Here is a 14488-nt window from a genome sequence, read left to right on the forward strand (position 1 = left end):
TACGTCATGCCACAGTTTATTTAATTTATTCAGACTGATAAGTTGGTTAAGAACACATTCTCAACGACAAGAAAGGCTGTGTTGGGATCTAGCCAGGGTTGTATTCACTAGGTACCAAATAGAAGAAATTGTACTGAAACAGGGAGTGATTACTTGAACTTGGTATGCACTAATGAATAAAACACAGGACATTTGGGCTCAACCCAACCCATACTCCTGTGACAAGTGCCATGGGATCTGTAAGGACATCGGTTGTCATCTCAACTGATGGACAGCACACTTTACAGTTCCCAGTCACTGTCCTGGGGAAAACCCTGCACAGCAGCTACATTTACCATGTGTTCTGTAGGCCTAAATGTATCCTTAATGAATAAAACAGATTTATTTCAGTTTGTTCCTTTCAAAAGTCTAAATCAGAATTGTTTATAGATATTACGAATGCTTTGGTTTGCTCATAACCTAATAAAAGTATACTAAATGTACAAGTCCACTCAATTAGCAGGTTACATTTATTAACACTGTCGAAATGTCAAACTGAGATGTGCTTATTGCCTGTGGAGTATGTGAAATGCAGTAGAATTGTTACATTTTTATTTTCAGCTGTATCAGAACAAACAGTAAATGGAACAACAATACTGTAAATACCTTCAGCCCTGTTTCACGCCAACATGAGTACTCAAAATTATTTTCAAGAGAGTACTCCAACACAGCCATTCTTTCAAACGCCCATCACTACTAAATATCTGACAAAAAAACTTCCCTGAACAGCAGCTGTAAAGCAATATTCAACCCCTATCCCCTCCCTCAATCCACATAGCTTCTGGGTCCACTCTGTTTGCTAGCCTAAAAGCTGGTCATTTCTTATTACGCTAGCTGCATAAAAATATGCTACAGTGACGACATACATTTAAGTTAAAGATATGATTGTGATTTTGCTATCCTATTCCCAAGCATAGGTCTTTATTTTCTCCACTGCTTATCGTGATGTAATATTGTGATAAGAACTAGGGGTGAATGCTGGAAAACTTATCTACAAAAGTACTCATTTTATAACTAAAAGGTATTTTAATAGACCACTCATTCTGACTAAATGTGTTTTGTTGGTTTATATACGAGTAGGCCTATGTTACAAACAGCGACACAAAAGACCATTACCATCACACACAGACAGACTGTCACACACACCCGTGACGTCTGAAAATAGCTGACAGAGATAAAGGGAGGTTCTTCTCCCTCCAGTCAGATCAAAGGCCTCGGTATCTTTAAGCAGCTCTTCTTGTGCTTGTCTAATAAGTAATGCCGAACGAGCCTAATAGCTCATTTATATCTTCCTATAGTGGATCGCCGGGACAGCATTTTCCATTCATAAACCACGCCGTGGGCAGTTCTAAAACTACTTGCATGTTGTTAACCATTTGTTTAGACATTGCTCCGTCATGTTACCTTATGAGCTAACTAACTACCTCTTAACTTGACCAGTATATCCAAACATTTGGGGTCACAGGCAGACAAAAGGGATAGCTTTTTCAGGAGTTCATGATCATCTGCGAGCAAGTATTTCTGTGTGTGTCTGTCACATATTGTTCAGTAATACTGTGCAGTGAGTGTTGCTGTATCCCGATGGCATTCCCAGCCAAGTCTATATTTATCCCCTGCAGCTGTGTGAGGATCCAGGATACAGGAAGCTGCTGCTCTCCGCAATGCTGTCTGCTTCCTACGCCAGCCAGGCTCTCACTCCAACCAAAAGACAACCACGCCGAAAGATGCCCAATGACAGAAATATGGGCTAAGTCCAAATTCTCTCTCCTACTGTTGTTCACTCAATTAAGTTGGGAATTTTAATTGTCTTCTCTTTTAACAAAGAGAAGCCATTTGCTTTCCAAACTGTTTTCCCGCAATTGAATTTTTTTCTTCCACTGACAGTCCCAACTCAAATCATCTATTTGGTATTTGCCGCGTGCGCTGCTCAAATTAGCCTTATGAGCCTATTTTAATATACTATCCCCCATAGTAGAAAAGTTGACCTTTTCTATTGGTCAGCTTGTCGAGAAAGAAATAGCCCAAAGAGTCTCCAGGACAGTACGATAAATCCCAAATAGGCTGAGGCTACATAAAGAAAAATTGAAAAAGCAATGAATCTGATGCAACAGATCAAAACGTTTAGCTTTACATTTTTATAAACTATTATTCTTAAAATTCTTAGTGCAGCAATGTGCACAAGGCAATAGGCTATGCGCAAATGTACATTTGGCTAACGGACAATTTAAAAAACGTTTTTTTTTTTTTTTTAAACCAATAGAACATGAGAGAAATAGGCTACTGGTTTTAATGGCATAAGAAGTTTTATAAAATTGCCTCGAGGAATACGGTCGGATTTTGCCTAGGCTACTTCGAAGCAAGGTAAAACATGCCTAATAATATGTAGTAAAACGTTCAGCTTTCAAACAATTAAGTAACTATATGTTTTCAAAATGCATAATGCTTCCAGCTTATTGCAAAGTGATGAAGCCTGCCTTCCGTTGCCTTTGAATGATGAATGGGAAGCGCGCTTCAATTACCAGTTGAGAAATACAAATATTAGCTATTTTTTAATTGTGGCCCAAAAACTATTTTTAACACACGATTGGATTTAGAATTGATGCTCAATTATTGGGCTTATAAAGGCTCTGTATTTGTATGATGTGTGCGTGTGAAAAATAAGGTTCATAACGAATATACACATACGCCAATTTAATTCCACTAAATTATGCAAGTGAACCCATAGACCGATAAACATTACCGGTCAAATGTATTTCCATCAACTGCTATTTTCCATCAACGAATAGGCAAAAAAAGCATCATTTCGCAATGGGATTTTTCTTCTTCTTCTCCTTGACAATTGTCTGTTGTCTTTTATTTATTGGCTTTTCTATTTATTTAACGGCCAAAAGCCGGCTAACGGAAACCCTGATCAGGATATATGATAGTAGTAGCATAATTTATGAAAGCAAGTTAGGCTTGGGCGGTATCCAGATTGTCGAACCTTCATACCATCCTCAGGGTATTCAGAACACATAATCCTGTCTCAGAGCTCTACGAACAATTCCTTTGACCTCATGGCTTGGTTTGTGCTCTGTCATGGACTGTCAACTGTGGGACCTTATAAAGACCAGTGTGTCTCTTTCCAAATCATGTCCAATGAATTGAATTTACCACAGGTGGATTCCAGTCAAATTATAGAAACATCAAGGATGATCAATGGAAACAGGATGCACCTGAGCTCAATTTCGAGTCTCATAGCAAAGGGTCTGAAGAGTTATAAAAAATAAACATACCTTACATAAGTTTGCTAAAAATTATATTCTCATATTGTGTCCTCTGTAATACCAGTGCCATGCTTGGAAATGCATGATTTTATCCAAGGTTAATGGAAACCATGATAGTATAATGGCCTTACTGAAGAGCTCAGTGACTTTCAACGTGGCACCGTCATAGGATGCTACGTTTCCAACAAGTCAGTTCGTCAAAATTCTTCCCTGCTAGAGCTGCGCCGGTCAACTGTAAGTGGAAACTTCTAGGATCAACAACGGCTCACCCGCGAAGTGGTAGGCCACACAAGCACACAGAATGGGACTGCAGAGTGCTGATGTGTGTAGCGCGTAAAAATAATTTGTCCTCAGTTGCAACACTCACTACCGAGTTCCAAACTGCCTCTGAAAGCACAGTAACTGTACGTCGGGAAATCAAAATTGATTTATACTGGACACCACACAGGAAAGTATGACCACTGACATGTTTGCCAAGGCAGCCCCATTACCACCAGACAAAATGCTGGTATGCACAGTAACTATATCAGCTGGGAATTACAATTAAAGGTGAGAGGTGCACATTGTTACTTTTGCAGAACATTACTTCCATTGTATTATGTAAAGGGTAGTTTATTTAATGGACCTGTTACTACATTTGAAAGTTATCAAAACAGTTTAGAATATCTACATAAATTCTCAAATTGCATTCCTATTGAAAGCTTCCTCCTGCATCTCACCATACATCTGCCTGTAGTTATTTGACTCAACCTGCAGGAGGTTGGTTTGTTGTGATTGAGATGGGGGTGGAAACAGCTGCGGGCCAGGTTCTGACAAACATATGGGTGTGTCTTGGTGGTGGCAAGTACACACCCAAGAAACACTGACAAACCACAACCCCAAGCTAAATCACGTTTGGCTTCTGTCACGGCAGCCAGCATTTCTTGAGAAAGCCAAAATAAACTATACCAAATCAGTGGGTGCAGTTCCCCTTTAATTTCTTCCAGCGATCTCCTGCCTTAGATAACCGGTGTGGACTGGCCACAGAGACATGGGTCTGGCGGAACAAAACACAGAGGGAGAGAGAACAACAAGAGAGGCTTCTGCCAAGTTAACCAAGTAAGGCCTCAGTCTCGATCTCTTCTCCGTTTTCCTCTTTTCCTTTGTAAGGGTCTGGCAGTGTGAACTGTGTCTGGATGTAACCCCCAAGCATCGCCAAACTTGCAGGGCACACACACTGCATTGACTATGCTCCAATTCCTCAGTCAGTGCACACAGACAACAATGATCAGTGGAGCGCCCAGACAAGAGGATTACAGACTTACTCAGACAAGGACATGTATACCCCCTCTCTGTCTCGCTCGCTCTATACAGTCAGGGTTGGGCAATATATCAAATTCATTTGAACGCATGTTTTAGCGCCATGTTCCAAATGCCTCTATTGCATTTTTATACGCGTTCTGTCCTTGTCTCCTTCGCTCATTTTGTGCTATGAGCACCTTGCGACTCGCAGACACCAAGCCCCTCCTCCTGCCACTCAACAACAAAGACGAAAGCTGACTTCTTCCTCTGTGACAACAAGCCATTTAAACTCGCTATTTACATTTGAGGTTTGGTCCAACAGGTAGGCCATTCTGACACCAAAATGCCGAGAGACATTTTACCATAGAGTTGAACTAAACCTTTCTAACAATACCTTTTTTATGCCTCATCTCCCAAAATGTATAACAGACTAGGGTTGGGTGCAGTGGAGGCTCCTCTGTGGAGGAAGGAGAGGACAATCACCAGTGGATTTTTTTATACATGTATTGTAAAACATAGATATTTTTTAAAGATAAAACTATTCTAAATATAATCAAGACACCAAATAATTAAACACTATTTTGCAAAGAAGATCTACCAGTGGCCTCAACAGCACTCTGTGGGGTAGCACCATGGTGTAGCCGGAGGACAGCTAGCTCCCGTCCTCCTCTGGGTACATTGAATTCAATACGAAACCTAGGAGGCTCATGGTTCCCACCCCCTTCCAGACTTACACAGCAATTATGACAACTTCCGGAGGACGTCCTCCAGCCTATCAGAGCTCTTGCAGCATGAACTAACATCTTGTCCACCCAATCAAACGATCAGAGAATTGATCTAGTACTGAAGGATAAGCTACAGCTAGCTGGCACTGCAGTGTACAAAATGTGGTGAGTAGTTGATCCAAAAGAGAGAAAGACAATCGTTGAACAGTTTTGAACTAATTAATTTCTTCCAAAATTAAGACTAAGCAAGAGAGAAATAGAGATTGAAAATGAAGAAGAAAAAAAGCAGCTAACTAGTTCAGCCTACTGAAACACCCTGCTCAAACAGAGGGATGCTATGTTAGCTAGTTGGCTATGACTAACCAACACCACACTGGAACTCTTCCAAGTCAAGGTAAGCTTTTGGATTTACTAATTTATCGCCACCGGGGCCCACTGGTGTAACTGTTTACTGACTGTACATTGTCACAGCATGATGGTATGGGTTTACTAACACTTTAGTTCTATTAGCTATGTTGACTAAGACGTTACTTTAGCTAATATGGTTACAACGATGTTGGCTGTGTGTTGAAGTTATGATATGGTTTGGCTTGGAAAGGGTTTTGAGCCTGATCACATACAGTTGATGTGTTGTGCATTGAAGTCCACAAGCGAAGGGAAGAGGTGAGTGCATAGATGAAACAAGGAATACAACGTGGCTGCTATGAAAGTGAACTGTTTGCGTGTGATCAGGGGTGTATTCATTCCACTGATTCTGTTGAAAAACGTTTCTTAAACAGAAGCAAACGGAACAAAACGGGAATAAACATACATGAATTTGTCCAATAGAAACTCTCGTTTGCAACTGTTGGACTAATGATTACACCCTATATCAGCTAGATGCAGGGAAGTGTGTGCAAGATGGTATTGAATGTCACCGTCTGTCCATGTCACTTTAAATTTGTCTCTTGACCTGTGTGCACCTACATTGTAAACTTTCCATATGCTTGGTTGTAGCAACCTCATGATAGGTACAGGGAAAATTTGAATATCATGTAGTAGCCTAAACCTGTCACCGTTACATTGAACTGGGTGAATGGAATGAGTCATCCAACATGCTGTAATAGAAATAAGAGTATGCAAATTACCGCTACTGGTTGGGTGTTAACCAGATTTCCATATCTTCATACCGTGCCTGTGCCATCCCAGGATTTACGTTATTACTGGTAGTGCACACACAAGATGTGCATTTTTCCCCCAAATAAATAAATAAAAAGGCCAAAAAACATCACTTACCAGAATGCTAACAAAATGCTAAGAAGTACTTAAGGTATTCTCAGCGGATGCTAGGAAATTGCTAACGAGAGCGTGCAAACATTCACTACAAAGACAGACAACCCAACTCAAGGTTACGCAAGTATCTCAAAACACAGTTTGCAACATGCACAAAACAAACATTAGGCAGCAGCGATCTTAATCCAGGAGGGCTTTGTCTCTGCTGCCGTTATCAATAAGCTTGATCTTGCACGCTCAAGTTAGCCACTCAGCTAACATTAGCAAAACCCAGCTGCATTTGGCACATAGTTAACTTAATAGTTATAAGATATATATAGCTGGCAAACAGTGAGTTTCACACAAGTGTAACTTAATCAACTCAAGACTCAACTTACCAAGTTCCCATTTTACTTATTTTCTTTGTAAACAAAACACATGACTATCTCAAACTGCTGTTTTGGGAAACAAGGACTGGTAAGCTTCCTAATGAAAAGGTTCTTAAATGAAAAATTATCAAAATGGGCGAAATGAACGTAATCTGCTTTATCTATTACTTAGTGTGCAAGTTGAATGCAAGTATTTTTTTAAAGTACAAATTTTCAAAGCCTAAAAAACATCACTTACCAGAATGCTACTAAAATGCTAACAAGTACTAAGGAATCCTCTTCAGGGACGCCAACTAAATGCTAACATGCGCATTGTAAACATTTTGTACAGTTTCTCACCTAAACTATACAAGTAACTAAAAAATGCTACTCAGTTTGCTGCACGCACCAAAAATAATATTAGCCAGCGAGGCTCTTGACCCAGGAGTGGATTCTCTGCTGTTACCAAGCGAATGCTTGATTTTGGAAGACGCTAACCACTTAGCTAGACAGCTAACTAGCTACTAAATTGTGTGCTTGTAAACAAACACCACATGACATGTGACTGAGGACTACCGTAAGCAACATTTCTCATTTTGAGAAAAGCATTTTTTTTTTATCCAGGTAGGTCACTTGATTTCAATATGTAAACAACGTGAACAGACTGTTGTTCAAACAGTTAGAGACAGACAGAAGGGTGTATTCATAACAGTTAAACTGTTCCACCATGTAAGCAAGCAAATATACATTGAGTGTACAAAATATTAAGTACAACTTAGTAAAATTTAGTCGCACCCCCCATTTGCCTCAATTCGTTGGGGCATGGAGTCTACAATGACTCCAACGCATCCAACAGTTGTCAAGTTGGCTGGATGTCCTTTGGGTGTGGACCATTCTTGATACACACCGGATCTGTTAAGTGTGAAAAGCATGAAAAACCCAGCAGCGTTTCAGTTCTTCACACAAACCTGTTCAAAGGCACTTCAATACCTGTTCCTGACCTTCCTCCTCCCGCTGGCCTTGGCAGATTCTGCCATTAAGCTGCTCAAGTTGCCGGGAATAGGCTACACCAGAGGTCGGCAACCTTTTTCATTTGGAGAGCCAATTTATCTTACCATTTCTACTGATCTGCATGCCAGTTATGATTCTCATATGCACATTTTCATGGAACAGTTTTATTTAATTTATAAGTGTCTTTGTATCTCAAAAGCATTGTAATGTGGCTCATCTAAATAAAATAGATACAAATCTAAAAGTTACTTCTATTGCCAACTATGTAAAAATAACCTACATAAAGCCAACCAATAAAAACATTGCAGCCTGCAGGTAGAAAATACACTGATGAAAATAAGTACACTATAATTCACATTGGTTGCTGACATGCCATGTGTAGCCAACTTGAAACATTGTATCAACTGTGTCCAGCTAAAGCTCCTGCTAGCAAACATGGAATATTGCATAAAATATTCTTGGCCCTCAGTTTTGTGAGCTTTAGCTTTAGACACAGCTGTAGTCTATTTGTGCAAGTAATCAGGTATTTTATATAGTTTCCACTTGATCAGAGCATTACATTTTTCCCTTTCATGGCGAGTGGTTATCTAAAGCGAGAGATCTGGAAATATTTTTCAAATACATTGAGGAACTATTGTCACTGAATGGATTCTAAAAACAGGACGGTTTACTTTGATTGAGGTGAAGAAAACATTACTTTGAGAAGCTCCACGGCTCATTAGTGGTGGTGAGTTAAGACAAATCAGACATCCACAAATGGGCACATTTATAGGCCTACATTTGCTCGCTGGCCAGGTAGCCTAGGCCTACTCCTATATGCGTCATCAGATGCGCGTTCTTACTCAACATTGACAGGAACGCTCCAAACAAAATAATGAATATATTGACAAAACTCAAATGTAATAAAATAACCAAAACTTGTTTCTCACAAGTGTAGCATATAGGTTGTGAGCTCTACAAACAACGTGTCCACTCTGACAATGGAAATTGTAAACTACTAATATTAATAATATTGAATTCATTAACATAAATTTCCATAACCAAAAACATTGTAGATTAGAAATTAAGAGTATGTAGGCTACTACTGGTGATATAATGTATGTAATGGGGAATTGATAGACTAACCAAAGGCCAAACAATTCACACAATTAAGTTATGAAACAATGAATGTGCGTGAAATTGCAGGAGTGCATTCTGAAGAGAGACGTGCCTTGTGCATCTTAGCCACACTCCCCTTCCTCTTGGACCGAGGCCTCAATGGATTAGTCTACTGAGACAGGTGCAAATCAGACTGGTGTCTCGTGAGCCATGAAATAAAATCATCTATCAGCGGCTGCTCGACAATTTTTTGATGTTGAGCAATTGGTCAAGCAAAATGGATAAAAGGGTGTGGTGGCAGTACCAGGAACACCGGCATCTAGTGGGCAACATTTGGCACTTTCATAGTAATTTATGGTAAAGAATTTCTCTGAACGGGGAAAAAACATTAAAGGTTGAAGAAGCAATACTCCAAGCAGCAGCTCCAAACTAATTGTCCGACAGATTTCACCTGGCGATTTGTTCAACGGCTGCCCTGGCTTGTCTCCCCGTCTGGTACAGGTACCCCCACCACACTCCTGAGCTTTCGCTCGCCTCCAGCACACAGGCACTGTTGAGGCAGGTGACTCTGAATTAATCATGGAAAGCTGCAAATCGTTAAAAAAAAACTTGCACATTTTGCTATTTGCCTCATGACTCCTGTATGCTTTGTTGACTTTGAACGGCAATCTTTACCAAGGATCACCTCTTTGTTGACTGTTGCTTGGTGTTAACGTCACCCATCAGCACCAGCCTGTACCCTACCTGCCCTAAGCTCTCTCCAGGCCCCTTACACTAAGACTGAATTTGTCCTGCACGGTGACCTAAACAGGGACATGCTTAAACCACCTGACCAAATCCTAAAGCAATGGGACTCCCTAAATCTTTCTCAGATTATTACCAATCCCACAAGGTATAACTCCAAACACCCAGAAAAGGCTACTCTCCTCGATGTTATCCTCACAAATAATCCTGATAGGTATCAGTCTGGTGTTCAATGTAATCACCTTTGTAATCACTGTTTTACAGCCTGTGTTCGTAATGGCTGCTCAGTGAAATGATCTGTCCTGATTTGTCATACACGTTTGCTAAAAAAAAAACTTTAATGAGCAAGCCTTCCTTCATGACCTGGCCTCTGTAAAATGGTATAGAATCAGTTTGATCCCCTCTGTCAAAGACTCTTGGACCTTCTTTTTTGATATTTTCAGAGATATTGTTAAAAAACACGCCCCCATAAAGAAAATGAGATTTAAAAAACAGGTTCAGCCCCTGGTTCGACCGTGATCTTGCAGAGTTACTCCACCTCGAATTGCATTTGGCAAAAGGCTCGGCACACGCATACTCAGGCTGACTGGCTCACGTTCAGGCAAATGAGAAATAAGTGTACTCGGGCTATCCGGAAGGCCAAAGTTAGTTAGTTTAAGGAGCAGTTCTCTCTCTGTATATCTATCCCCAAGAAGTTCTGGAAAACGGTTAACGACCTGGAGAATAAACCCTCCTCATAACTGCCCATGTCCCTTAAAGTTGATGATGGGGTTGTTACTGACAAGAAGCACATGGCTGAGCTCTTTAATCACCACTTCATTAAGTCAGGATTCCTATTTGACTCCGCCATGCCTCCTTGCCCGTCCAACATTTCCTCATCTCCCACCCCTTTTAATGTGACTATCCCCAGTGCTTCTCCCTCTTTTTCCCTTGCCCAAGCTACAAAGTTTCTCCCTGCAGGCAGTCACTGAGTCCGAGGTGCTAAAGGAGCTCCTTAAATTTGACCCCAAAAAAACAGCTGGGTCAGATGGTTTAGACCCTTTCTTCTTTAAGGTTGCTGCTCCCTATAAATCACCAAGGCTATCTCCAACCTTTTTAAATCGGTCTCTCCTCTCTGGGGAGGCAGCCACGGTTAGTCCTTTATTTAAAGGGGAACATCAAGCTGATCCTAACTGTTATAGGCCCCTTGCCCTATTTATCAATAATCAACCGACTGGCTTTCTTGATGTCTATAGTATTCTCTCTGGTATGCAATCTGGTTTCCGCTCAGGTTATGGATGTGTCACTGCAACCTTGAAGGTCCTCAATGATGTCACCATTGCCCTTGATTCTAAGCAATGTTATTCTGCTATTTCTATTGACTTGATACGGTAGGAGTATTGGGGTCTTTGGCCTGGTTTGTTAACTACCTCAGAGTGCAGTGTATGAAGTCAGAACATCTGCTGTCTCAGCCACTGCCTGTCACCAAGGGTGTACCCCAAGGCTTGATCCTAGGCTCCACGCTCTTCTCAATTTACATCAACAAAGCTCAGGCAGAATCAAATTGTATTGGTCACATACACATGGTTAGCAGATGTTATTCGGAGTGTAGCAAAATGCTCGTGCTTCTAGTTCCGACAGTGCAGCAATATCTAACAATTCCACAACAACTACCTAATACACACAGCTCTAAGTAAAGGAATGGGATAAGAAGATTAATACATGGATGAGCAATGACATAACGGCATAGGCAAGATGCAATAGACGGTCTAAAATACAGTATATACATATGAGATGTGTAATGCAAGATATGTAAACATTATTAAACTAAACATTATTAAAAAGTAGCCAATGTTTTCAAGTCTGTACGTAGGCAGCAGCCTCTCGGTGTTAGTGATAGCTGTTTAACAGTCTGATGGTCTTGAGACTGAAAAACAGCTTCTGTCTCCTGGTCCCAGCTTTGATGCACCTGTACTGACCTCGCCTTCTGGATGGTAGCGGAGTGAACAGGCAGTGGCTTTGGTGGTTGTTCTCCTTGAGGATCTTTTTGGCCTTCCTGTGACATCGACTGCTGTAGGTGTCCTGGATACGTTGTGCAGACCGCACCACCCTCTGGAGTAGAGGTCGACCGATTAATCGGAATGGCCGATTAATTAGGGCTGATTTCAAGTTTTTTTAACAATCGGTGATCGTCATTTTTGGACACCGATCATGGCTGATTACATTGCACTCCACGAGACTGCGTGGCAGGCTGACTACCTGTTATGCGAGTGCAGCAAGGAGCCAAGCTAAGGTGCTAGCTAGCATTAAACTTATCTTATAAAAAACAATCTTAACATAATCACTAGTTAACTACACATGGTTGATGATATTACTAGTTTATCTAGCTTGTCCTGCGTTGCATATAATCGATGCGGTGCCTGTTAATTTATCATTGAATCATTGCCTACTTCGCCAAAAGGGTGATTTAACAAGCGCATTTGCGAAAAACCGCCTTTCTTAAAATCAATACACAAGTATATATTTTCAAACCTGCATATTTAGTTAATATTGCCTGCTAACATTATTTTAACTAGAGAAATTGTGTCACTTCCCTTGCGTTCTGTGCAACAGAGTCAGGGTATATGCAGCAGTTTGGGCCGCCTGACTCGTTGCAAACTGTGAAGACTATTTCTTCCGAACAAAGACAGCCTACTTCGCCAAACGGGGGATGATTTAACAAAAGCCCATTTGCGAAAAAAGCACAATCGTTGCACGAATGTACCTAATCATAAACATCGATGCCTTTCTTAAAATCAATACACAGAAGTCATGTTAGCAGGCAATATTAAACTAGGGAAATTGTGTCACTTCTCTTGCGTTCATTGTACGCAGAGTCGGGGTACATGGCACATATTGCACTTTTACTTTCTTCTCCAACACTTTGTTTTTGCATTATTTAAACCAAATTGAACATGTTTCATTATTTGAGGCTAAATTGATTTGATTGATGTATTATATTAAGTTAAAATAAGTGTTCATTCAGTATTGTAGTAATTGTCATTACAACAACAACAAAAAATATATACACTGCTCAAAAAAATAAAGGGAACACTTAAACAACACAATGTAACTCCAAGTCAATCACACTTCTGTGAAATCAAACTGTCCACTTAGGAAGCAACACTGATTGACAATACATTTCACATGCTGTTGTGCAAATGGAATAGACAAAAGGTGGAAATTATAGGCAATTAGCAAGACACCCCCAATAAAGGAGTGATTCTGCAGGTGGTGACCACAGACCACTTCTCAGTTCCTATGCTTCCTGGCTGATGTTTTGGTCACTTTTGAATGCTGGCGGTGCTCTCACTCTAGTGGTAGCATGAGACGGAGTCTACAACCCACACAAGTGGCTCAGGTAGTGCAGCTCATCCAGGATGGCACATCAATGCAAACTGTGGCAAGAAGGTTTGCTGTGTCTGTCAGCGTAGTGTCCAGAGCATGGAGGCGCTACCAGGAGACAGGCCAGTACATCAGGAGACGTGGAGGAGGCCGTAGAAGGGCAACAACCCAGCAGCAGGACCGCTACCTCCGCCTTTGAGCAGGAGGAGCACTGCCAGAGCCCTGCAAAATGACCTCCAGCAGGCCACAAATGCGCATGTGTCAGCATATGGTCTCACAAGGGCTCTGAGGATCTCATCTCGGTACCTAATGGCAGTCAAGCTACCTCTGGCGAGCACATGGAGGGCTGTGCGGCCCCACAAAGAAATGCCACCCCACACCATGACTGACCCACCGCCAAACCGGTCATGCTGGAGGATGTTGCAGGCAGCAGAACGTTCTCCACAGCTTCTCCAGACTCTGTCACGTCTGTCACATGTGCTCATGTGCTCAGTGTGAACCTGCTTTCATCTGTGAAGAGCACAGGGCGCCAGTGGCGAATTTGCCAATCTTGGTGTTCTCTGGCAAATGCCAAACGTCCTGCACGGTGTTGGGCTGTAAGCACAACCCCCACCTGTGGACGTCGGGCCCTCATACCACCCTCATGGAGTCTGTTTCTGACCGTTTGAGCAGACATGCACATTTGTGGCCTGCTGGAGGTCATTTTGCAGGGCTCTGGCAGTGCTCCTCCTGCTCAAAGGCGGAGGTAGCGGTCCTGCTGCTGGGTTGTTGCCCTACTACGGCCTCCTCCACGTCTCCTGATGTACTGGCCTGTCTCCTGGTAGCGCCTCCATGCTCTGGACACTACGCTGACAGACACAGCAAACCTTCTTGCCACAGCTCGCATTGATGTGCCATCCTGGATGAGCTGCACTACCTGAGCCACTTGTGTGGGTTGTAGACTCCGTCTCATGCTACCACTAGAGTGAGAGCACCGCCAGCATTCAAAAGTGACCAAAACATCAGCCAGGAAGCATAGGAACTGAGAAGTGGTCTGTGGTCACCACCTGCAGAATCACTCCTTTATTGGGGGTGTCTTGCTAATTGCCTATAATTTCCACCTTTTGTCTATTCAATTTGCACAACAGCATGTGAAATTTATTGTCAATCAGTGTTGCTTCCTAAGTGGACAGTTTGATTTCACAGAAGTGTGATTGACTTGGAGTTACATTGAGTTGTTTAAGTGTTCCCTTTATTTTTTTGAGCAGTGTATATATATATATATTTTTTTTTTCCCCATTTATTATTATTATTTTTTAATTTTTTTAATTGGCTGATTAATCGGTATCAGCTTTTTTTGGTC

At 41.5% G+C, this 14488-nt stretch overlaps 1 protein-coding gene across 4 annotated transcripts in view; it reads right to left on the bottom strand.

Annotated features, from left to right (window-relative positions):
• Nucleotides 1-14488, bottom strand: part of LOC120018459 (DISP complex protein LRCH3-like) — a 78274-nt gene that overhangs the window by 57913 nt on the left and 5873 nt on the right. The gene's annotated exons all lie outside the window — the stretch shown is intronic.

This window comes from Salvelinus namaycush, chromosome 23 (genome assembly GCF_016432855.1).
Source record: "Salvelinus namaycush isolate Seneca chromosome 23, SaNama_1.0, whole genome shotgun sequence".
Lineage (NCBI taxonomy): Eukaryota > Metazoa > Chordata > Actinopteri > Salmoniformes > Salmonidae > Salvelinus > Salvelinus namaycush.